Source organism: Elgaria multicarinata, chromosome 2, assembly GCF_023053635.1.
Source record: "Elgaria multicarinata webbii isolate HBS135686 ecotype San Diego chromosome 2, rElgMul1.1.pri, whole genome shotgun sequence".
Classification (NCBI taxonomy): Eukaryota; Metazoa; Chordata; class Lepidosauria; order Squamata; family Anguidae; genus Elgaria; species Elgaria multicarinata.
The window spans coordinates 107,186,809-107,211,257 of NC_086172.1; the positions used below are offsets into that span (position 1 = coordinate 107,186,809).

The 24,449-nt window shown below is 42.1% G+C and overlaps 1 protein-coding gene across 2 annotated transcripts in view; it reads right to left on the bottom strand.

The window, feature by feature from the left end:
* Positions 1-24,449, bottom strand: part of GAS2 (growth arrest specific 2) — a 145,703-nt gene that overhangs the window by 16,957 nt on the left and 104,297 nt on the right. The gene's annotated exons all lie outside the window — the stretch shown is intronic.

Consider the following 24,449-nt stretch of genomic DNA (forward strand, 5'->3'; position numbering starts at 1 on the left):
ACCTTCAGATACACTGAAAATTGGAAGACTGTGAGATGGGACACCTTGTCAGGGGGATAGAATTGCAATAGACCACTGAAACGCTACCTCCCCTCCCCACCCCCAAGTCTTGCCAGCTGCTGTACAGAGAACTTAGGTGGGCAATGCTGGGAGAAACATACATAGGCCCTTTCTACATCTAAGGGTTATCGCAGGAAAATGGAGGGATCATCCCTGCCTGCTCCCGGGATCTCCTGTGTGTCATTTGCATGTGCACAGGGATGATTCCAGGATGATCCGGGGGGCGGGGGGAGGCAGGAGTAGAAACAGCCATAGTCTCATCCAGTTAGGTCTGTTACACAAGCCAGGTTAGCGTGGACATCTAGGATCAAGTGCCGAAAGGCTCTTTTCCCATTCACTAACCTGACATTTGCCAGAAGAAGACACCAAGGCCACTTAAGGTTTCGTGAGCTGTGGTTGTTTAAATGGATTCTGTTGTTTATACTGTTGTTTTGTTATTTTTATGGTTTTAAATTTTGTATACTTTTTAACTTTCACTGTTTTTAACTTTTGTAAACTGCCCAGAGAGCTTCGGCTATGGGGCGGTATATAAATGTAATTAATTAATTAATTAACTGAGATTCCATCTAGGAGCAATCAATATCCTGTTGCAACTCCTTCCCTTATAATATCCTGGCTTCATCCCACTGCATAATCCCTTCTGCCATGTCCTGTTAAAATGGCTGCTCCCCGCTTCCCTCCATCTCTCCAATCCTTTTCAAAACTCATCTCTCCTGCCAGCTAATAGAAGCTTCATGGCCCAATCAGTTGAAAGAGATGTAAAATACAGATGGGCAAAATTTTGAACCAAAAAACAAAGAGCATCAGTTCTCTCCTCCCTTCTCTCAGACAAGTAGGTGGCCCTCACTTCCATGCACCCCCAAAGTCGCTGCCCTAAAGCGGAGATTCCTTTTAGCACCATGTACATTGATGGTGCTATATAAATAAATAAGAAGAAGAAGAAGAAGAATGAGCGTGGCCACTTTAGGAAGAAAGACCTTCTGGGCACCAGGGTCGACTAAGGTAAACAGGCAACAGACAACAAAACATTCTCATCTTCTACCTGGGCAGGTGATCTTTCCATCTTCTCCCTCTCCTGCTTGGGGATGCTGGTATTTCACAGTGTTCCTTCCACAGAATGTCCTTCCCCATCACTGGTGAATTTTAAAAGAGCTCTTAAAGCTGCAATGCTATATCCACTTAACTGGGAATAAGCCCCAGTGAACTCAGTGGGAGAGTTCCCATGAATAGGCTTGTACTGTAAGAGATCTTTATTTCAATCTTCTTCTTTTTAATTACCATTGTGTCTAGATGAAATTTTACTGATCATTTTAAGGGGTGTAATATAGATTTGAACTCGCTTCTATATTGTTATTTTTATTGTGCACTTAGTTTGAATGCTGCCTTGTGAGGGTGACTGCCTTGAAAGGCAATTTATAAATCAATCAATATTTGAAAGTTAAATCCACTGTGTTCAATGAGGATAGCTTCCAAGTATGTATAGGATTGCAGCTTGTGTCTACACAAAATCTACTTTGGCTGCAATCCTATGCCAGTTTACCTGAGAGCAAGCACCACTGTACTCAGTGGTTCTTCTGGCTTTGTTCTGGGTAAACATGTACAGGATTGCACTCTCAGTAGGAAACAGGGTTGCCACCTTTGTCAAGAGAAAAAAGAGTGTATTTTTCTTCATGCCATACTTGAAAACAATCACGGATGTCCTAAAACAGAATACATAGCCTAGAGGTTTGTTTCCTTTGTTATGCAGGGTTCTGTTTGTTTTTGGTTTTTTCCTGCAGATATTAGTGGAGATGAGAACACTTTTCTATTTCATCCTTATGACACTTGATGAGTAAGCAGCACAGAACTTAATTCTGAAATCCATCCATCTAATGAGGTTGCTACAGAGAGGTCACTTTTCATGGATAGAAAAATCACAAACCCATGGGTTCCAGGGGAGATTCAGTACATTCCACCACATTTCCTAATTATGGAGCTACTTGATAGCCTTATAGCTCTGATAAAAAAATTGTGATATGAAGATAAATGATCTGAGTTTAGCATTAGCCATCCAGAGTGCTGTTCACTGCCAAATGCAACATGGAGACATTTAGGCATAGCCCCGTTGAAATCCCCTAATGTAAGAAATTTGAGTACACTGGATGTCTTTACATTCATCAGTTTTATATCTTTCCCTTTACACACACACACAGAGCTTTGCAGACTCTGGCAAAGGTCTTGGAACAGGAATATGCTGTAAATGCCAGGAAAGTACTGATTGCTGAAACAGAGTATCCGGGAGCTTTTATCCTCCTATTTTCTTTCAGCATGAACAACTGGATTCTGGTGTAGAATTTGGCCTTGTGACAGGAAGGTGTTTCCTCACAAATAATTTGTGAGTCACTTTCTTACGGGACATAGTCTGTCTCTGTATTGTGATGCCTGTTAGCCCCTATAGAGTAGACAAGCATTCACAGAAATAAATTTGAAAAGCATGTATATGCTAGACGTGTTGAAGGAGACGTGTCCTGGATCTATACAGGCAGACGACACTTCCATCAGAGAATGTCTTCTGTATGCAATAATATCTGTTCAGGGAAAAAATAAGAAATGGGCCAACTCTCCCTCAGTGACCACAAATTAACTTGGAAATTATTATTTAAACAAAACAAAAAAACAAGAGGAAGAACGTGGATCTTTTTGGGAGCCAATGTATGGCTTGGAAAAGGTACCCCCAAAGATCCTGTGGAGGCATAGGCTTTTGCCCCATGCCTCTAGTTTTACCAGGGCCATCTCTTCAAATCTCTCCACCAGGCAAAGCAATTAAGAAACATCTTTGCTGATTTGCAAGTAGTAGCCGGGGGTGGGGTTGTTTTGAAGAGATGCACAGGGGCAAAAGCAAGAAAGTGCCCTTTCCTGGAAGCAGCTTTTGAAAACAGGAAATATGCCAGAATGTCTTCCCTGGTTTGGATCTTGATCCAAGCTGGAGAAGAATCTGGGAGTGTCTAATGCTCACCTCTCCCTTGTGTTAAACGCTACTCCTGAAGTTTATTTCTGGGTCTGAGCCCAGAGAACTTCATCTCTGAAAAAAGAAAATAATCATTGCAATCAATTTTACATTCTAAAATTAATGAGAAAGTTTTAAAGGTTAGAGAAAATAACGAACAAAACAGAAAGAAGTGGTGTGGCTATTCACATTCTAGGTTTTATTTACTGGGTGCCAGGGAGTCAACAAAAAGAACAAAACCTCCAAAAATGAAGATTCCATATGCTGTGCAGGCAGCTTCTAAATATCTGAAGGGAACTAGAATGGGACAAGCCCATGAGACTTCCCAGGTCATTCTCCAATTAAAATTCAAGAAGCAAAATCTCCCAGAATCAGAGCATAATCACAACTAAATTTGGACTTAATAGGAAGGAGGAGGATCATGTAAACCCCTTGGGTTCTTTGTAAGAGGGAAAAGGTGGGATATAAATGTAATAAATAAATACATCTCAATCTAAAGGTCTTAGGATCAGCTGTTCCCAGTTGATGACCTTCAGCTCCTAAGTGCTTTTCGAAGTAGGGTTGAACCCTGAGCTTTGCTTGCTTTCTCCTCATCTGCCTGGAAGACAGATGAATGTCCTCAAGATGAACATGGTATACATGGACTGAATGCACTTGAATAAGCTTATCAGATGCAAAATGAATGCACATACTTGTAGCAGCATAGATGAAGAGCCACTGAAAATCTGTAGGGTCCTTAAGACCATGTTTCCAGTAACTCAGAAATTCTACCTGCTTTCTGGAGGATTTTACTGTCCCATTCTGTATGTGGACACTTTTCATTATTTCAAAGTTTAATAAATCACTACCACAAAAATTAAATGTTGACAATATATGCTCCAGAGACACTTAGAACTGGGGACGAATGTACACTTTCAACATGAACTGGACATGACATCACTTTCTTGGCTTGCTACAATCGTAGGCCTTGGGGAAGGAGGAGGGAGAGAGGAGCGGGAAAGAAAAGTTAAAAACAGGGCTCTTTGTACAAGTTTCAAAATGTTATATGACTCTCTTCCTTTCCTCTTAGCAAACCATAGTGAGCAACATGACATAACAAGCAACTGTTTGGCAATATGAACCAAGAAATTAGCTCAAAATAGACTTGCTGTTTCTGAAAAACAGGTTTAAAAATCAAGCAAGGAAAGGTAAAGTCATCTGGATGAAATCCAAGTTGTATACAGAAAAAGAGCTCACAAGCCCCATATAATTTTTACCTTCAAATATAAACATACTGTATTTCTGGGTTCATGTCTGTAAATTAATTTCACATCCACCCACTAACGTTGTTAATTCAGTGGCTGGGTTCGCATATAATGGAAAACCAGGAATCCTGTTAGGGATGTCGAGATTTTGTGAAATCCATCTTGTGTGTGTTTTGTGGATTGTGCAATGTTGTTCATTCTGGAATCCCTTCACAGATGGATTTGAACTATTCCCCGCCCCCTTATATAGAAAAATATGCATATAATTCTGTAAGAAATTTCACAACAATTTACATAGTTTAGGTTAGTATTGTCCCCCATTCCATTCCACTTTCCCCCTTGTATATTTTCCAGCATGGCATATGTCTCAGCAGAAACTTGGCACGGTGTGTGTGTGGGGGAGAGTTCCTGCAAAGGAATTTGAGCAAATTTGGGGAAGGTAAAAAAGAAAAGAAAAAACGGATGTCCACAGACACCATGTGGCCTGGGGAGGCTGGTCCACAGCGGACTCCGCAGGTCAGATTTTGAGAAATCCCTAATAATTTTAATCCATCTCATATTTATCCAGTATCCCTAGCCTGACGTATTAATCCACAATTTGAACAATTTGCAGGCTAGTGCTCAGAACCTGTTTGTACCTTGTTCTCTACTCCATTTGCACGAGTGGATCAACAAACCAGACAGGGAAAGCTGAAGGGAGGGATAGGCTACATTTCTGGGCCGTGGGCACATTTGGCAATTTCAGAAACTGTCCTGGGAACTACTAAAAATGGCTGCCATGGGAGGCAGGGCAAAGGACAAGTAACCTGTCCTAAAGACTAAGTACAAGGCAGAGGTGGGGCCCGAGTCCCAAAACACTAACCAACTCATTTGAATTGTTTTCAGCACCAACTGAAATCTATTTCACAGCAATACTAGCCGCCTGTCATGCCTTCCTCGGATTCTTCCGAGGATGAAGAGGAATGGCTGGTTGCAGACCTGGGTGAAGGGATGAGCACAGAAGCCACTTGAGATTCCTCACTACCTGACAATGCTCAATGCCCTGTTGCAGTCTCTCTGTTGGATTCAGACGATGAAGTTCTGCTGACCTCAGCAGAGCAAAGGAGACTTCAGGAGAAAGAGTGTCTGTCCATAGACCCTGGCTTAATGTGACATCCAAACCTAGGATTATAGTTTCTTGTGCCCAAGGAAGCAAGGATTCACAAGGCATTAACAAGTCCTGGTTTAAAAACACTTCTTGCTTGTTTGAGAGCAATCAATCAAAATCTCAGGTCATCGTGCAAACCTATCTCTGCCTGGTTTGTTTACCCACTTGCATGAAGCAGGAGCAAATGGGCTGTGTTCATGAGTGCACTGTTCGTTTACATTGTGATGTTATAAGGCATGATTCCTGTCTTATTGTTATGTATGAGTGCAGCCAATGAGTCAAAGACTGGAAGAACATTTAACTGTGTGTCAAAAAAAAGTATATGCTAATCATACTAACTCTAGAAAAAGTGAATCTATTTACAGCTGGAATTTTTGACATATTGGTATTGCTCTGCAAACTATTAATGCTTCTGACACACTGAGTCATGATTCCACATGGTAATTACAACCACCACAACAATACCAGAGATAGCAAAAATCAAGTTAGATGATTAAAGGCAGAGTAATCAATGAACATGATGTTGACATATGAGCAAGTCAATCCCCAGTTAGGAGATACAGTATAATAACAAAGTGGCTAAATTTTGTGCTGCTGCAATTGCTTGTCGGTGTGGGATGATATTTAATGTCTGACAATGTTTTTACTTGCTATATCTTGTATTTTTATGAGTGGGACCTGTGCATTTTTTTTAATCTGCTTATTCAATTTTACTTTTTACTATTTTTACTTTTAATCAACTGTAACTGCTTTTATATCATTGTATTCACAGTGCTATTTTACTTTGCTGGACTTTTGTCCGTAATAAATAGGGATGTGCTCCGCTTCTAATCGGACCGGCGAATTAGAAGCAGAGTGGGGTGCTTCGCCTCCCCTTAAGGCAGAGGCGAAGAGGATTGGGGGGCCGGCGGAGCGTGGCGAAGAGGATCGAGGTGAAGGCGGATCTTTCGCCTCGATCCGGAGCTCCGCCAGAAAGGTAAGTGGGGTTTACCGGGCCCTGCCGCTGTCGCTGTCGCCCATGCGGTGACAGCGGCAGGGCCCGGTAACCTCCCCTCCTCTCCCTTACCTGCCTCCGTCCGCGGTCACTCGGCTTCTTCAATTGAGCCCGCGGTTCAACCAGGAAGTCTAGGCTGCACTTGCGGCCCAGACTTCCTGGCTGAACCACGGGCTCAATTGAAGAAGCCGACGGACCGCGGACGGAGGCAGGTAAGGCCCCCCTCCCCCTTGGTCCTTTACCGGGCTCTGCTGCCGTCGCTGCACGGGTGGCGACGGCAGCAGGGCCCGGTACCCCCCCCCCCGCCCTCCTCTCCCTTACCTGCCTCCATTCACGGTCCGTCGGCTTCTTCAATTGAGCCCGCATTTGCAGCCCAGACTTCCTGGTTGAACCGCAGGCTCAATTGAAGAAGCCGACAGACCGTGGACGGAGGCAGGTAAGGCCCCCCTCCCCCTTGGTCCCTTACCGGGCTCTGCCGCCGTTGCCGCACGGGCGGCAATGGCGGCAGGGCCCGGTAACACCCCCTCCTCTCCCGGCCTTACCTGGCACCACTCCCCTCCACTGCGGAGCTCCGATTCAGAGCCGGAGCTCCGCGGCAAAGAGGAGCGGAGTATGGGCGGCGCGGAGGGGGCCGATCCGAAATTTTGAGATCAGCCCGCGGGGCGGAGCGGGGGGTCCATGCACACCCCTAGTAACAAACTACTACTACTATGACATGCCAATTGCTTGTCACTGGCAGTAAAAGTGAAAAATTTGGCACTGTATAGACCAGGAAAGGGATTCCGCACCAGGCTGCTTCTTCCCCTGGCCACATTCCCTCTGCCATGGGGGGAGAAGCTTTTAGCTCTAAGCAGCAGCTAATCAGGGATAAATGCTTTCCCCTGCTTAGCACTGAAAAAAGACACTTCCAATTAAATTCTGAGAGGAGATAGGAGCATTTTTCTGTAGGGCAGAAGGTCTGGGACCAAGGCAGGAAGATTCTGAGTGATTCAGCACTGCTTCCTTCTGAGTCTTGTCCTGCTTAATCCTGAGTAGACATGCACAGGCTTCATATTTGGGATGCTAATTGAAAATGCTGCTGAGTTATTCTTTCCTGCTTACTTCTGAGTAGTCATACAGAGGTTTGTCCTGTTTACTTTTGGACAATGTTGCTTATGCTTACTTTTGAGTACTCATCTTTCTATGATAAACTGGTAACAATGGGAATGGGGGTGGGTGTTTCAGCTCTTCTCTCTTTTGCCTGTGACACTATCCACCATTGGAATGTGGCTTCTGCAAACTTCTCCAAAATGGAATCTGGCCTTCTGAACAAAAATTTTCCTACTGCTGATATAGAAAATTAGTGTCCGTGCAATTATTTGTGTGAAATTATTGATTTTGACAATTGCATTCACCACAAAAAAAGAGTCAGTAACGATGTGTGCTCACTACAATGGTGACTTTATGCATGTGTGTGTGTGATTACACACATACTTGTTCAGGAACATATTTGTTTATAATGAAGAATTTTTGTGCTAGTTTAAGAGTCGATCTGGGAAGGAGAACAGAATGGACCTAGAAAGCCTCCCTGTTCCTGGTCACCCAACAGATCAGATGAAAACCTGAACAAACAACAAAGGAGCAGCAAGTGGGGACCATCTGAGACTCCTCACTGACCAAACAGACAGGTGAGATGGGGATAACAGAGATCTGGCAAGCCAAAATTCTGGATCTAGATATTGCGCTTGCTTATTGGGATTTGGAGGCCATAGCAGTGAGTTGAAACACTTGACACAGTTTACAGTAAGGGAAAGTTTGCAAAACATCTATGGTAACTGGAAGGATGTGCATCTGTCCTGTGATTAGTAGTTATTTAGTAGAGGTCAGGATACATGATTGGAGAGTGTGGCAGAGTCTGATAAGACTGGGCAAGCACATTTTTAGCATCAAAGTTGCTCTATGCTCAAAGCTGCACAGGGTCAGTTTTTCAAAATGTAAAGTGAAACGGCCTTGTCTCTTTCATAATAATGGAGAACATGTAGGTGGAAAACCCTTTTATATCCATATAACTATGTTTCTTTGGACACTCCCTGAAGGTTGAGAGCTGTCAAGTGAATCTCATCCAGTGTTCAAGTAGGCTACATCAAAGGAATCTTGAAAATCTGGCTGAATTATGTGATACTTTCAAGTGTCCTTTTAGTCCATACATATGCATTTAGGTTCTTTTGATATACCAACTTCTGCTCAAAATATCTCCTATTGCCAGCAGTGTGTTGTAACTATATTTCTGTCCTATGTGCTTTGGGACTTTTTGAGATCAAGCTTTTAACTGAGAGACTGTTTAGAGTGCTTCTAAAACCCAACTTTCCCTGTAACTGTATTGGTTTCATGGGTGACAGGCCTGCTGAAGTATTGGATCTAAGATTCACAAACCACTTTGGGATCTCTCTCCTAGACCAAAACAAAAAGGACCAGCACAAGTAGCACAATAGCCAGGAAAAGTAGCTTTAAAACTCCACTATAACTAGTACTTGCTTAAGGCACTTCCTGGTTCACCTCCTAATTTGACACTTCAATCACTATGGAAACTGACATCTGGAATCACTTTTAGCTATTTTTACATGCTCCATGGGGGAAGCTTAAACAAACTGACTCCATACATTTCCCTAACTTGCAGCCATTAGCTGCTGTGGTCATTTACTCTGCCCTCTTACCAGTTCATAGAATCATAGAGCTGGAAGGGAACTCAAAGGTAATCTAGTCCAACCTCCTGCCAATGGAGAAAGTGCACAGTTACAGCATCCTTGATAGGCCACCCAGTCTCTGCTTAAAAACCTCTAATGAAGGAGAGTCCAATATTTTATGAGGCAGCCTGTATCACTGTCAAACACTCATACAGGAAGTTCTTCTAATGTTTAGTCAAAAAACCCTTTCTTGTACTTTGAAGCATTTGGTTGAGGTCCTACCCTCTGGAACAACAGAGAAATTTGGTTTGTTACTCAGGTCTCTTTTTGGGTTCAAGTGCTAGGAATAGAGGACTTATGAGGAAGCTATAAAATGGAATGGGAGTGAAACTTTGGTTCACAAGCAGGCCCATCTTTCCTTGAGAGAATAAAGTTTTGCTGCCTGGAGTCTGAGATGCAGGCAACAGCACTGACAAAGCAGTGGTCAAGCCGTGGAACAATAAGTCACTATGAGAGAAGGCTGCCATGTTTGTTACTTCTCACAGCTAGCAGCAGCATCAATCTGAAATGTTGCCATATAAGGTCTAAGGTAACATCAGCTGCTAAAAGTATGGAAAAAGCACAGTTTTTGAAGGTTTCTGCCTACCCAATATGTCATTCACCAATCCAGAACCAAATTTCTAGTTGACAAATGATAAGAATTTTTGTGAACCGCCCAGACAGCTTCAGCTATTGGGCGGTATAGAAATGCAAGAAAGAAAGAAAGAAAGAAAGACAAATCAGAAGACAAGAAAGTTTAATGGAGACAGTGAATTAAAAACAGACTAAACCCTACGAGGCCTTTCGGTTCAAGTTCTTTCTCTGTGTGTGTTTTGTTTTGTTTTCTGTTTTGCATAGCTCTAAGTTTTTCATTTTAAAACATTTTCTCCACTTTCTACCTGGATTAATTTCCTAACTAGACTTTGCAGCGTTTTATACCTTGGATTCTAGGCGCTCCATCACACCTACTTTTTTTTCTGGTAAGCACTCACGATTTTGACCTCCGTTTCTTTAGCGCAGCAAGTGCTGGTCCCTTTCATGATCGTAGCTATACCAGGGGACTCTCTTTTCACTTGTTTGCTCTCCCATTATTGCGCCCGCCCCACCCCATTCCTTCTCCTTCCCTCTCCACTTCATTGGTTCTTGCCGGGTGATGGACGTGGGAGCCTCTCCCCCTTCATTCTGGCTTTGTTATCTAGCGTTTTACCGATTCAATGTTTAATCGGCTGGGTGCTGTTTCTGCAGGCGAGGAAGCAAGGAGGGTGGGGTTGGAGCATCAAAAGCCCATTTGACTGACTCAGTTTGTTCAATATGGTGTGCTGGAGGAAGAGAACTGCCCCACCCTCCTCTTTTGTCAGCAAGCACTCATTCAAAATACACACCCCTAACAAAAGAAAAAAATGCAAGGACGGCAATACATGGGGTGGGAAGGGCACTTTAATCCTGCATGGCGGAAATAAACCAGACTTTCCTCACTTCAAAATAAGACAGAAAAGAGAGGAGAAAAGGCGAGATGAGTACAGGAGAGTGATGATGTCATGTGAGTACCGCATTGCAAAACCACAAACCAGGCATGACGAGAGTGTGATAAAACACTGGTGTGATGGAGCTCTAGGTGAGGCCCAATTCAACCTTCCTCTGGGTCCTGTTCTTCAACTCTGTGTTTGGGACAGGTAAGCTATACATTCGTTCTAATTCCCCTTTTAATTCCCCTGCCCCCTCCTTCCTTCATTTTCTCTAAAAGTTTAGACCATACTGATATACGGTTGAAAGCTTCAAACAGTGCATTTAACTAGTTTGGGCTAGTGGATGTTTAAGTAAAGCTAAATAACAATTCAAATTGCTGCTGTTTGGGCCTACTATACAGTTATCCTTACAGTGTTTTTTAATAGGCCTTAGCAAGAGTTAAACTGCACTTTACTTTTTATAGTATAATCTTTACATGTAATCTGTGTGGTTCATGAGAACACACGTATTTTCTTCCTTGCATGTTTCACATTCCTTTTATACATGATGTTCTTTTGCATTTACTTTTTTCTATAAACCATTCATATATTAAGACTTCCTGTGTGGCATGTTTTCATTTGTTTAATAAGTTGAAAGAGTATTCAGTGTTTTCTGCATGAGTTCTAAAATATATTTTCAAACGTATCGAATTTTTAAATTACCTCAAATCAGCTGTAAACACTCTCTCACCCATTGGGGCAAAGTCAGAATCTCATTTTCATGATCCATCATCTATGTGACAATCATATTGCCTCTTAATTATCTTTTCTCCAGGCTAAATATGCAGTGGTACCACTACTTCCCATACTCTGGACATTACAGGCAGCATCTAACTGGCTGCTAGTGCTAATGTAAATTGGGAGCAATGCTATGCCCCCCCCACAGCATTGGGGGTGGGGGACACAGGATATTTTGGATTCCTGAAACTGAGGCTGGAGGCAGCGCTCCAACCTCAGACCCAGGAGACCAAGCTCCCACCTCCCCCTCACAGCCAGCAGGAAGAGAACTGCACCAGCTGCTTCTACAAGCTTGCAAATGCATGCTTGTAGAGTGGTGAAAGGGTGTATGTCAGTGGGTGGGAAGGGAAAAGACTGAGGGTGCAGGGTTCTGAGCTACTCCCAACCATCCCCAGCCTCCATCCCTCCCCCTCCCTGAAGCATCCGCTAGACTGCTGAAAATGCCCGTCTAGCTAAAATGCAGAGCAGGAGGCACAATGCACCTCCCACTCTGCCCTAAGTTGCTGTTATGGATGGGACCTCTAGTGCAACACCAATAGCTTTAGATTGTGATGGGAAATCCATTGCACCAACTAACATTATTGGTGATCCACAAAAGGCTTCTAATGCTAATGCAATATGATTTATGTTAGTACACGTATCCAATTGGATACGTGTACTAATTTTCTGTTGATGCAGCCTAGAATTCTATTTGCCTTTTTAGCTTCTACATCACACTGCTAAGATATTTAGCTTGAGCATTATAGAGTTATTTCATTAACATCAGCCTACTTTTTCTTCAATATCCTTCAAGTCTTAGAGGCACTCTGAGTTTATATTTTTAGCAGCCTGTCGTTTAAGGCATTGTGTATTACTTTGAAATTAATTACTGAAAATGATGCAAAATGGCAAAGAATTAACCATGCTAGGCAGTAAAAATGGCTAAGGTTTGAATCCAATTGGCAGCAGGGTTTTTTTGGCTACCATCCTTGAAAATTAAGGTATTTTCACTGAGTACATACTCTGAGCAGAGGAAGAAAAGATGAAGTGACCTGACGAAGTGTGAATGTGATTGGAAAACCAGAGTATTTCAGTCACTGGCTATTACCAACTCTCCTTCTTTGCTGCCTTAAACCACTCATGATTTTGAGATGCCATTCCTGCAGAAATAGATTCAGAGGGTGGTCATGTAGTTATGTCCTCTTCACAGTCTCTCTATGCAGTGTCTTCTTGTTTATGTGTTCAAAAGTTTCTATTAGAAGCAATCCTATAAATCAAGGATCCTATAAATCAAGGATCCCTTAAAGCAATGTATTTTAAAAGAGGAGTTAAATCTCCACTGTTTAAAAACTCCTTGTGTATATAATTATAAGTTAGGACATCTCTGCTGAAAAAAGAAACTCTAATATTAAGAAGAGCCAAATTGCCCTGGGCTTTATGATGTCAACACAGCTCAAGAATGTGTTCAGCTCTTTTGTAAAAGTTCTGCACCGACTGTTTTCAAGGAAGATTTTCTTGCAGGTTAACAATATTGTGCTGAGTTGTTTTCAAATCCATGCAAGGAAACATTCGCCATCCAAAATCCTAATTACACATGTAGTTTCGCCTCTTGTAAACCCACACCTAGCAGAGATCACAAGCAATTACTCTCAGAACCAGGTTCCTCTTTGTCCTGTTTCTACAGGGACCTGCAATAGGAACTTCCAGTCTGTCAGATTTGAAGTCCCTCCCTCTTCAAAGGTTCGGGGAGGCGGAAGAGAGAACACAGAGTAGGGGTGGGAAGCCTGGTGCCTTCCAGAGATTGTTGGGATACACCTCTCATCAACCTCAGCCAAACATGGTCAGTGGTCAGGGATTACGTAAATTAATGTCCAACACAACTGGAGGGCACCACATTGGCTTTCCCTGACAGATTCTGCAGCTCCAGTCAGAGGAAGGAATGCTTCAGAAGAAAGCAGAGAAGAGCCCTCTTAATTTTGCCAACATTAGGGTTATGCAGCCATGCAGGATCCTCTTTTAACCCACCATCTGAATGTACTTACCTCCATGGTGGATCGCCCCACTGCAGTGTCTCCATGCTGCAAGCTAGTGAAGCAAATTGGTTTCAGATATTCTGTTTCCCTGAAACAGTGCCTGAACTATTCCAGGGCCTTGTCTTGTCTTTTTTCTTTTCTCTTCATAGTTCCAAATAAACTGAACAGAGGAGTGGATTCCTGCACTGAGCAGGGGGTTGGACTCGATGGCCTTATAGGCCCCTTCCAACTCTACTATTCTATGATTCTATGATAAGACTGCACACTAACTCCAGACAACTTCCCCATTTCTTGGGCAGAGGCCATGTAAACATGCTTGGAACAAAGGAAAATCATAGAATCATAGAATAGCAGAGTTGGAAGGGGCCTACAAGGCCATCGAGTCCAACCCCCTGCTCAATGCAGGAATGTGTTTCATATTTGTCATATATTTTTCTACAACCTATGTCAGCCTTCCCAAAATGATGCTTTCCAGGTGTTTGGGACTTACAACTCTTATCAGCCCCAGCCAACCTAGCCAATTTTCAAGGGTGATGAGACTTATATTGTAAAATATCTGGAAGGCACTTGGCTGGGGAAGGTTGACCTATGCACAAACCAGATATGGAGCTGTTTATAAAGCCAAAAGGCATTTTCCAAACAATGAACAGTGTAACATTATAACCAGATCAATTTTTCCTCAACTATGGATTTTTGTCAAAGTTTAGAGTGAGCAAAGACAAACAAAGGACTTCAATATTTCACCCAAGGGTTAGAATATTGATTAGGAAAAAAAATGCTAGTTTGCCAAGTCCTAGTACTGCATTCCTAAACATGCCCATTTACAAAGATAGCAATTTTAAACTCCTTAAATCAGGAGGTGGACAGATGGTAGATCTTGGTCTACAGGTGGACCACTGGCCAATTTCCACTGGATTTCTTAATGCCTTAATGTTCTTTTCTAACAAAGAATGTTTGGTCTGACTAGCAAGGCCATGTCTTGGGCTCTTAAATAAGAGTTCTTGTTGCCCAGAATCATTTAACACAGATTTATGTCTTTATTGTTAAGAGATCCTGAGCATGCACTTAAGTCTATAAAATGTGTTTTCCTCCTGTTTTATAGGACAATGCACCACCTTACAACACACACACACACACACACACACACACACACACACACACACTATATTATTGATTTGAGATCTCCAAGCATTATAAAAAAAGAGAGAAAGGAAAAGACTATTATACTTGTATAAGTAATAAGTGAATTCAAACACTTTGAAAACCATCAGGGCCAATTTCTGTCACTCATTAAGTAGCAAAGAAATACTCAAACCACTCCAGGGTTAATGTACCGCAGAGCCTCAATGCTCCAAGTTGTCTTAAACTTTGAAAGTTCTCCCTTTTAAGAACCCTTTTAAGTTCACAGTGTTACCATATTGTTCTGTATTTGCCATAACACTCAAACTCACCCATTTTGACTGCCAACTTGGTTTCTATTTCTTCCTTCACACATAACCCTTTGCTCTAAGTGAATGAACATTTTCATTTCCTGATTTAAAAGTAGAATATAGATTGTACAGGTTATGAGATTCATTTGTTTTACAGCCTAATTCTTTTCATGTTTACAGGGTTCAACAGCCAAGGAAGTGCACAGAGGACTGCAACCTGAGTCATGTATCATGCATGAACAATCATCAGACAAGTGTTTTATTGCACACTCATTACTGGCCACGCATGGATTTTTGTGGGCCCTTTTCATAATGACGTCTTCCTCCTGCATGTCTCCCGCTCTTCTGCTCATTTTACCATCACAAAAAACCTCCTGGAAAATCTGGGGTTTTGGATGTAATGAAACTTGCTGCCATTTCCTGCTGTGTGCAGGAGAAGCTGCAAGGTAGAAATGCCCACTGAATGGACTAGGTGGCCATTGCTTGCGTCCTCTTTCTTCCCCATCTGAAGAAAGAGGAAGCAGCTTGTCCCTATTGTGGGACTGAAAAGCGATGGTAGGGAAATGTAATTTCCCCATCTGATGATGCTCTGTGTGTGCGTGCGTGTGAATATATGTAGAAGCATTTGAAAATGTCTATGTAAGTTCCAGGTATTACTTTAAGAGTTCTGCACTGAAGTTACCTATGGGCTTAGAGTAGTGCTCCCTGATTAGTGAAGGAGTGTAATTGTTCTCCTGCCCCACCCCCAGCATATCTTTCCTGTCTCTAAGCCTGCTGGATGTCAAGACATGGACATAATGTTTGCATAATGCCTAAGCTTGTAAGATCTAATGTGTGTAGCCTTAAAATCATGTTGTCCTGGATAGTATGTGTGGTTTAAGTTTATGTCCATCAGGTTTAACATGTGTAGGTCCTATGAAAATGTTATGCCCACAAAGTGGACTTCCAGTAGATCAGTGGTAGTGGAACATGAAAGTGCAATTTCACTTTCCAATGATGGGTAGCCCTCTACTTGGTAAGACAATCATCCAAATTGACCCCTAGATATATTGTAAGAATTTCAACTCTCTTCCCATTTATTCAAATATTTATTTATGGGTGGAAACTTTTATTAGTGTGTGATATCACCTAATAACATAATTAGCATAGCAGTTAACTATAACCTAATTCAGTGCTAGAATTTATAAATAATAATAGTTGGGTCATCTATTTTTAACTGTTCTTGTACTTTTAACAGCAAAATGTGTACAAGTGAGTCCAGCTTTTCCATCAGTTCCATATTTAAAAAAGCTGCACCAGCTTAATTTCTGTGTGTCACATTGCTATTAGAGACCCAAAAACAGAGCTCATAAAAATGTTGATAACTGTACATACAGCTACCATATGATAAACTCATTTGATAATTTCTGTATCAGAGAGTTTCTTCTAGTGCCCTGGTTTCAAAAACAACTTAAGAAAATCATGGACACTGAATGCAAATCAACACTATTCCTGTTTTATCGGGAATGAATGTCAGTTTGCCCTAGTGGTAGCTCTGATCCTTTAGAAGAAAACCCCATCCATTATGCCATTTACCTGATTTATTATTAAGCTTGACAGAAGGTGAGAAAACCATAATTACTGCCAACCCAATTTGCATCAGCCAAGGAAAGTTAACTCTGTACTCTGCAGCAGTGCTGAGCTGAAACATGCAAACATTTTTACATTCCCACAAAGCACCTCTCCCTTTTCAGCAATTTTCACACTCTTTTGTAAAAGGGTGGGAAACTATTTGCAAGTGGGTGAGTATCAGGGAAAGAGCGAACGTGCTCTCACTGCCAAAGTAATCAGGCCAGCACTTTCTCAACAAGATCTAGTTGCATGCTACTGACTAGGTCACTCTGACCAAAGCTGGTGCCCTCCAGTTGTTTTGGATTACAACACCCATTACTGTAGCCAAATGGCATAGTCCAAAACATTTAGAGAGTACCAAGTTGGGGAAGGCTGGGCTATTTGGTCTAGAATATGAACCAAATTCAGATGCACATCCAAATGCAGATATTGCCTATCTATATTGTATCACTTTCATTAGGATACGCATTCTCATCCACAGTCTGCCCAACCATTATTATTATTATTATTTATTTATTTATTTATATAGCACCATTAATGTACATGGTGCTGTACAGAGTAAAACAATAAATAGCAAGACCCTGCTGCATAGGCTTACATTCTAATAAAATCATAATAAAGCAATAAGGAGGGTAAGAGAATGCACCAAACAGGCAGTATAAAAGTCAGAACAAAATCAAGTTTTAAAAGCTTTAGGAAGAAGAAAAGTTTTTAGCTGAGCTTTAAAAGCTGCGATTGAACTTGTAGTTCTCAAATGTTCTGGAAGAGCGTTCCAGGCGTAAGGGGCAGCCGAAGAAAATGGACGAAGCCGAGCAAGGGAAGTGGAGACCCTTGGGCAGGTGAGAAACATGACATCAGAGGAGCGAAGAGCATGAGCGGGGCAATAGTGTGAGATGAGAGAGGAGAGATGGGAAGGAGCTAGACAGTGAAAAGCTTTGTAGGTCAACAGGAGAAGTTTATATTGGATTCTGAAGTGAATTGGAAGCCAGTGAAGAGATTTCAGAAGTGGAGTAACATGGTCAGAGCGGCGAGCCAAGAAGATGATCTTAGCAGCAGAGTGGTGAACAGAAACCAACGGACTGATGTGAGAAGAAGGAAGGCCAGTGAGAAGAAGGTTGCAGTAGTCCAACCGAGAAATAACCAATGCATGAACAAGAGTCTTGGCAGAAGAGACAGACAAAAATGATCGAATCCTGGCAATATTATACAGGAAAAAACGACAGGATTTAGCTACTGCCTCAATATGAGGAATAAAGGAGAGCGAGGAATCAAATATAAAGCCAAGACTATGAGCTTCCTTGACTGGAGTAAGTGTAACATTATTGACAGTAAGAGAGAATGAGAGATGAGGAGAAGGTTTAGGAGGAAAAACAAGCAATTCAGTCTTTGCCATATTAAGTTTCAAACGACGATGAAGCAACCAAGCTGAGATATCTGAAAGACATGCCGAGATACGATCGTGAACATCTGGAGAAAGATCTGGAGATGAAAGATATATTTGTGTATCATCGGCATACAGATGATATTGGAGGCCATGAGATTGAGTAAGATTACCCAAGGGCAACATGTATAAAGAAAACAACAACGAGCCAAGCACCGAGCCTTGCGGAACCCCTACTGAAAGGGGAAAAGAAGAAGACGAGCTGCCGTTAGCCAACACGCTGAAAGAGCGACCCGCTAGATAGGAGGCAAACCAGTTATAGACAGAGCCACAAAATCCGAGGTCATGAAGGGAATCTAAAAGAAGATCGTGATCAACCGTGTCAAAGGCTGCTGTTAGATCAAGGAGAATAAGAACGGAATAAAGGCCTTTAGACTTGGCAATAAGAAGATCATTGGTAATCTTAGTAAGGGCTGTTTCAGTGGAATGCAAAGGACGGAATCCAGATTGAAAAGGATCCAGAGCAGAGTTACTAGAAAGAAAATCAAGACAACGAGAGTAGACCACACACTCCAGGATCTTTGAAACAAAAGGCAACAAAGAGACAGGTCGATAGTTAGACAGAGATAGACTATCAAGAGTAGGTTTCTTGAGAATCGGAGAGACTGTAGCGTGTTTAAAAGCAGAAGGAAATGAGCCAGAGGACAAAGAAGAATTAATAATATGAAGCAAGGACGGGAGGAGAGCAGGGATAAGATTAATAAAGACGCGAGAAGGAATCGGATCATGAGAACAAGTGGAAGGCTTCGAAGAGCGCAGTATTGTGGAACGTTCATCAGCTGAGACAGGAAATGTAGAGAAATTTGCAGGAGGAACCAACAGATGAGGAACAGGAACTGGAAGAGAAGCAGAGCTGGCCAGATCAGAGCAAATAGTTTGGATTTGTCCACCATTACAACTTGTTTATTTATTCAATTTGTGCCCTGCTTTCTCACCAAGGCAAAGGCAAGGAAGCTAACTCTCTACTTTTTAAAAGTAGATCATAGAATCATAGAATAGTAGAGTTGGAAAGGACCTATAAGGCCATCGAGTCACCCCGCTCTGTGCATATCTGAGAGATGGTTGTCCAGATAATAAGAATAATACAACAAATGCATTAAGACACACCAAAATTACAGGGGGGAAAGCAGCAACAGCTTGGCACAAGAGTCTTCCTATGCAGCAGCAATACAGAGAGTGCTAGCCCTGGGCAATGAAGAGCTAATCCCTCTTGCTTTTAGAGTGAGGCCAATGGAATTGTTTTATTTGCCCTCAGTGATATTGTCACATAACCAATTTGACTGATTACACAGCACTCTGATGACATCATGTTCACTTGGTGATTTCTGATTGGCTATCATTATGCAGTAAAGAACCTTTTTCATTCCCCCCCAACCCCTAAATAACCAAAGCTGTAGCAGATCGGAAGGCCTGGCTGCAAACAGCCGCAGAGAACTATGAAAGAGCAGTGGGCAGACTTTTTCTGTCTGTCTCTTTTTATGACCCCCCTCCATGCCCATAAAGCAATTTTCACATCAAAAACTGAACCTCAAAATTTGTCACAACACTTCCCTAGTATTTCCTTTAATCTACCATTGAAGCTCAGGATGTAACGACAGAAATTAATGTATAAGAAAATGAAAAAGAGGGATGGGCACCAGCTCTGCAAATGTATTCCTCTGATGTTCTGGGATATACAATGCAATCCTACGGCCCACCTGCTCAGAAGTAAGTCATACATAGTTCAATGGAACTACTTCCTGGTAACTCTGTATATTAGTGCAGACTTAAGTTGATTTCATTACGGTTGAGGTCAGTGATCAGAATAATGGGGGGAAACTATGGTGCAAATTATATATGTTGCACAGTTTACATACAATGTACTGAAAATGTGTGGGGGTGGGTAGGCACTTATAATATGCAATTTCTGTTATGCAGAACAGTCTTTCCCAACCTGCTGCCCTTCTGATGTTTACAACTCTCATCATCATTGACAATCGTCATGCTGACTGGGGCTGATGGAAGTTGTAGTCCCAAACATCTGGAGGGCACCACATTGGAAAGGCTGGTGTAGAGAGTGGTCCAACAAAAGTAATCCCCATCCAGTAGTGGATATCTGTGAGCACAACTGGACATTCTCCCCCTCCTCTCCCCCTTGCATCCCTCGCATCAGTTCTTGGTGGATTCCAGCCCTCCAGAAGACCTTTGAGGGCACACAGGGGGCTGCAATGTGGGGCAGTGTGAGGCAGGGGGGAGAGGAGCAATCATCCCTTCCCACTCCCACTAACAGAACTACTTTTGTCAGCAGAACAAAGAACAACCCAATTGGATTCAATCCCATGATAGCTACTTTGCTTTTACTGCAGCTTCCATTCAATAATATCAAAATGCTCTGAATTAAGTTTCATTAGATACTAATAAGGTTGGCATTACAGGAGAAAGAGCAGCACAGCGCTTAAGTGACTGGTCTGTGATTTGTGGCTGATCTGAAATGAAAACCAGATGCCAGGTATACATTTCCTGAAAAGGAAAGTAAACTATTTCCCCCCAAAAATAATACTGATATTAACCCCCACCCCGCCCAAAAAAGTACTTTACAATACGTAAAAAAAAAGAGGGGGGAAGACCATCTGAGAATAGGCATACTCAAATGTCTTGGGGAACTTCTAGGCATGTCCTTTAAGGCTATCTCTGCCTATGTCAAGTTGACACATGCTACAGCACATTTTGGTGGACACAGGAGGACCAATCTGGACTAGACACACTGTTTTATTATGCCTAGTAGTTGTGATTGATTTGAGTCGGTTCCAGATCAGCTACAGGGAAATGCCAGGCAAGTTGCTTTTGAAACAAAACAAATAAATAAAGTAAGAAGACTATAACTGTTTGTTAAATTGGGGTTAAGAATAAAATAAATACTGTTAAAATCAAGCTACACCTCACCGATGTCATTGTCACTATCAGATGCTTAAACTAAATACGTTCTTATGCGTAGCCTTCTTGAACATGAGAAGGTACTATTAGAATGGCCTTTTATATGAGGAATATCTTAACAGGAACATGGGAAGCTGCCTTATATCGAGTCAGGCCATTATTCCATCTAACTTGCTATTGTCTGCATTGACTGGCAGCAGTTCTCCAGGGCTTCAGACTGTGGTCTTTCCCAGTCCTCTCGTTTGACACAACCTGGGACCTTCTGCAACCAAGGCAAATCCTCTACTGCTGGGCTACAGCCCCTTCCCAAACTTTTTATAGTTCCCCATGACTACGGCAGCTCCCTGTGCCCCTGAAAAATCACCACTGAATATTGGAGGAATGGGGCTGGGTGAGGTACAGGGGCTGAGAATAGAAGAGGCTTTCTATGGCTTCTAAAGTTGTTGATTTGCAGTAGGTTGCTGCTGTTTTAATGTGTGTTAGATTCTTTAGAATTGCACCTTGTTTGATTAATATTACAGTATTCTTGTATTGTTTTTTGTACGTTGCTTTGAGGCCCTTGTAGGTGAAAAGGCAGGATGCATATTTCAATATAACTAGCATTAATTAATGGCTCCTTTTCTTTTCTATTCAAAAACAAAATAAGGATCCATCTGAACCTAGGATTTTACTACAACAGATCAATGACATCCTTGCCACTTTCATTAGCAAAACAATATTGAGGCATGTTGACAGAAAACTAATCCATTTTTTTTATTTTTCTGATCAGACAGATCTGCACTTGTTCATATCTTTTCTTTATACATTTGCCTTTTCTTTTCCTCCCATCCTTCTTTTCCCACTATTTCCCCGTCTGCCAAAATTTATATAATAAATTTCTCAGGTTTAGAACCTTCTGCTTTGTGCACTGTTGGTGCTATATAAATAACAAACAACAATTGTATTTTGTTTATATTTCCTTCCATATTTTACCTAGGTAATAGAACACTTTAAAATTATTATACTGCCCAGTTATTTGTGCAGTAAATTTCATTTTTAAAAATTATTGGATTTCAGTACTGTCCGTCTTCATGAGACAATTACAAATGCTTCTAGAGAGAAAGACATAAAGGCAGGCAAGCCCAGGCTAATATACTGAATCCCCAAAGAAATCTCCTGGCTCTGTTACCTTAGCAACTGCACTGCCTTCCTAGCTAAAGTTTGTACTGTGAGTTAGCATCCTGATAACTCCTTTAGTCTTATAGGTGGAGAAGAATACTAAACATGCTCAACATTGAGATGGACGCTGTATGAGAAAGCCTATGCAACTAATTCTTGGGTCCAGAAAAGTCCTCTTTGCAAATGAATGAATGACTTTCTACATAAAAAGAGTAACAAGGTCAAGCTCATCTCATCTTGAACTGGGATTTAATCCATCCATAAATGCTCTCCAAACCAGCAACTGGGAGAACCAGTTCACATATGGCTCACAAACATTTTTCTCTCAATTTTGATGAAGGAAAACTATTGATGTGTGTATTTCAGTCAGACACTAGTATGTACAAGTGGATGGAAGCTTTTGGAAGGGAATCCTGCCTTTTTCTTCTTCATTCTTTTCCATCACTTCCATCTTTAGAAAGCTGCACTCCTCCACCAACCCCTGTGTCTCACCCAACCCCATTCTGGAGGGTTCTCAAATCATCAGGAGTAGCTTTTCAGGGGTGCAGAGGACAGGAGAGTCCTCTTCTGAGACATTCCTTCCAGTCACAGTTCTCCGGATCTAAACCAAGGTGTTGTGTGTAAATATCAGTTCCTTCCATTTAAATGAAGATACATATAAACACACACACACACACACACACAGAAATAAACATGACTTAAGAGCCAGTTTCTCTATTTGTGTATTGCAGTACATGTGAAACTCTGCATTGGGGTAAGCAACTAAAGCATTTTTTAAAATTAAAAATGAGACTCTTATTGCACCTCTCCTTGCCCTCATCTTGACGGCATCAGGTCAGTAGCGTGGGGCAGTGAGGCAGTGCCCCCCCCATTGGCGCTCCTTCCGACCATCTACAGGAGCACAATTGTGGGCTTTCCTGAAGGCACCACTGCCGTTGCTGCTATCCCGGCCACCTGAGCACACGTGCAGGAGTTCAGGGGCGGCAGGGAGCATCCGTGCCCCCTCTTCCAAGGTTAGGTTTTTTATGTATATATTGGCCTCCATGTTGTTGTTGTTGTTGTTGTTGTTGTTTTATTAAAGGATCACATTTACAGCTAAATAGGGGGGAGGAACAAGGGGGTGCTCCCTCCCTCTCAGAATAACCACCCCCCTTTAATTTTTTAAAAATTAAACAAGGGTCTGCAGAAGCACAGAGGTGTTCTAGCAACCTTTCAGCTTGCTGGTCCACCTCCTTCCCTGCCCAGCCGATGGTGACCAATCAGTGGTCGCCATAGGCTGTGGCACGCCTCACAACAGCTCCGTAGCAAGAGCGACACATGGCAGATGCTGTCATCACCTCGCTCCAAGCTAAAAAATTCAGGGCAAGTGCTTTGGGGCTTTTCATTTCCAAATCATACAGTATGGCTTCCCAGCAATTTTAAAATTATCCAGTGGTGGGAGAAATGGTTTATAGAATGGTTTGACTGCTTAGAAAGAGTGAACAAACTCGAATGCGGTTTGCTAAAATTTATTTGAAAGGCTTGTGAATTTAGAACTATTACAGAGAAAAAAACTGTGGTGCTATACAGCTCCTGACGAAGGGTCCTTGGACCCGAAACGTTGAGCATCATACAATTTCTGTAGCAAGTTTTAAACTAAGAAGATTTACTTTCTCATAGTTTGGATTACAATAAAAAAATTGTTTTGATATTTCAAGCACCAGAGCTTTCAGCTTCTTACTCACACGGATTATCCCCAAAGCCAAAGATCAGTGCAATTGCTATGTAATTGGAGGGGGTAGTTTTCCTGCTTTTGGATATGTTCACTACTGGGTTTAACAAACAAAATCAGCACATCAATCATGGAGAGGTTAAACCCACAACTTTCAAAATGCAAAATAACAAAGCAAAGAAGTGGAACATTTCCAAAAAGATAGGCACTACTGTGGATGGAACTACAAGCTCACTTCTGTACCTAGGGCTGCAATGTGATACACAGGCACTTGGAACTGGAGTGAGCCACACTGAAGTCAGTGGGACTTAATTTCATGTGCACGATTGTACTGGATGTAAGAGAGCAGGGAACACTCAAACTTTTAAAAGCAATAAATATACAGAACTTGAAAGATGTCCTCAAAGTATCATGGAGATGGGGAGAAGGGTTACGTTGCTCTTCACTGTTCGCATCACAAGGATGAATCTGACAGTCACTCAACCGTACTTCATACAGTACTTGGTAGGAGAAACCAAGTACTTGGTTTTGCAGATTGAGTGTGGTGAAATTACGCTGTACGCACAATTGAAGTGGTACCAGGAGAAAAGGCATTTGGATCTCCTGCAACAAGCCAGCAATGGATTCATACATCAGCCTTCCCCCAACCTGACAGGCTCCAGATGTTTTGGACTCATCCCTGATTATTAGCTGTGCTGGATGGGGATGGTGGGAGTTGTAGTCCAAAACATCTGGAGGGCACTAGGTTAAGAAGGCTGGCATACATGTTATGCAAGAAAAATGATTTTCAGAAGAAG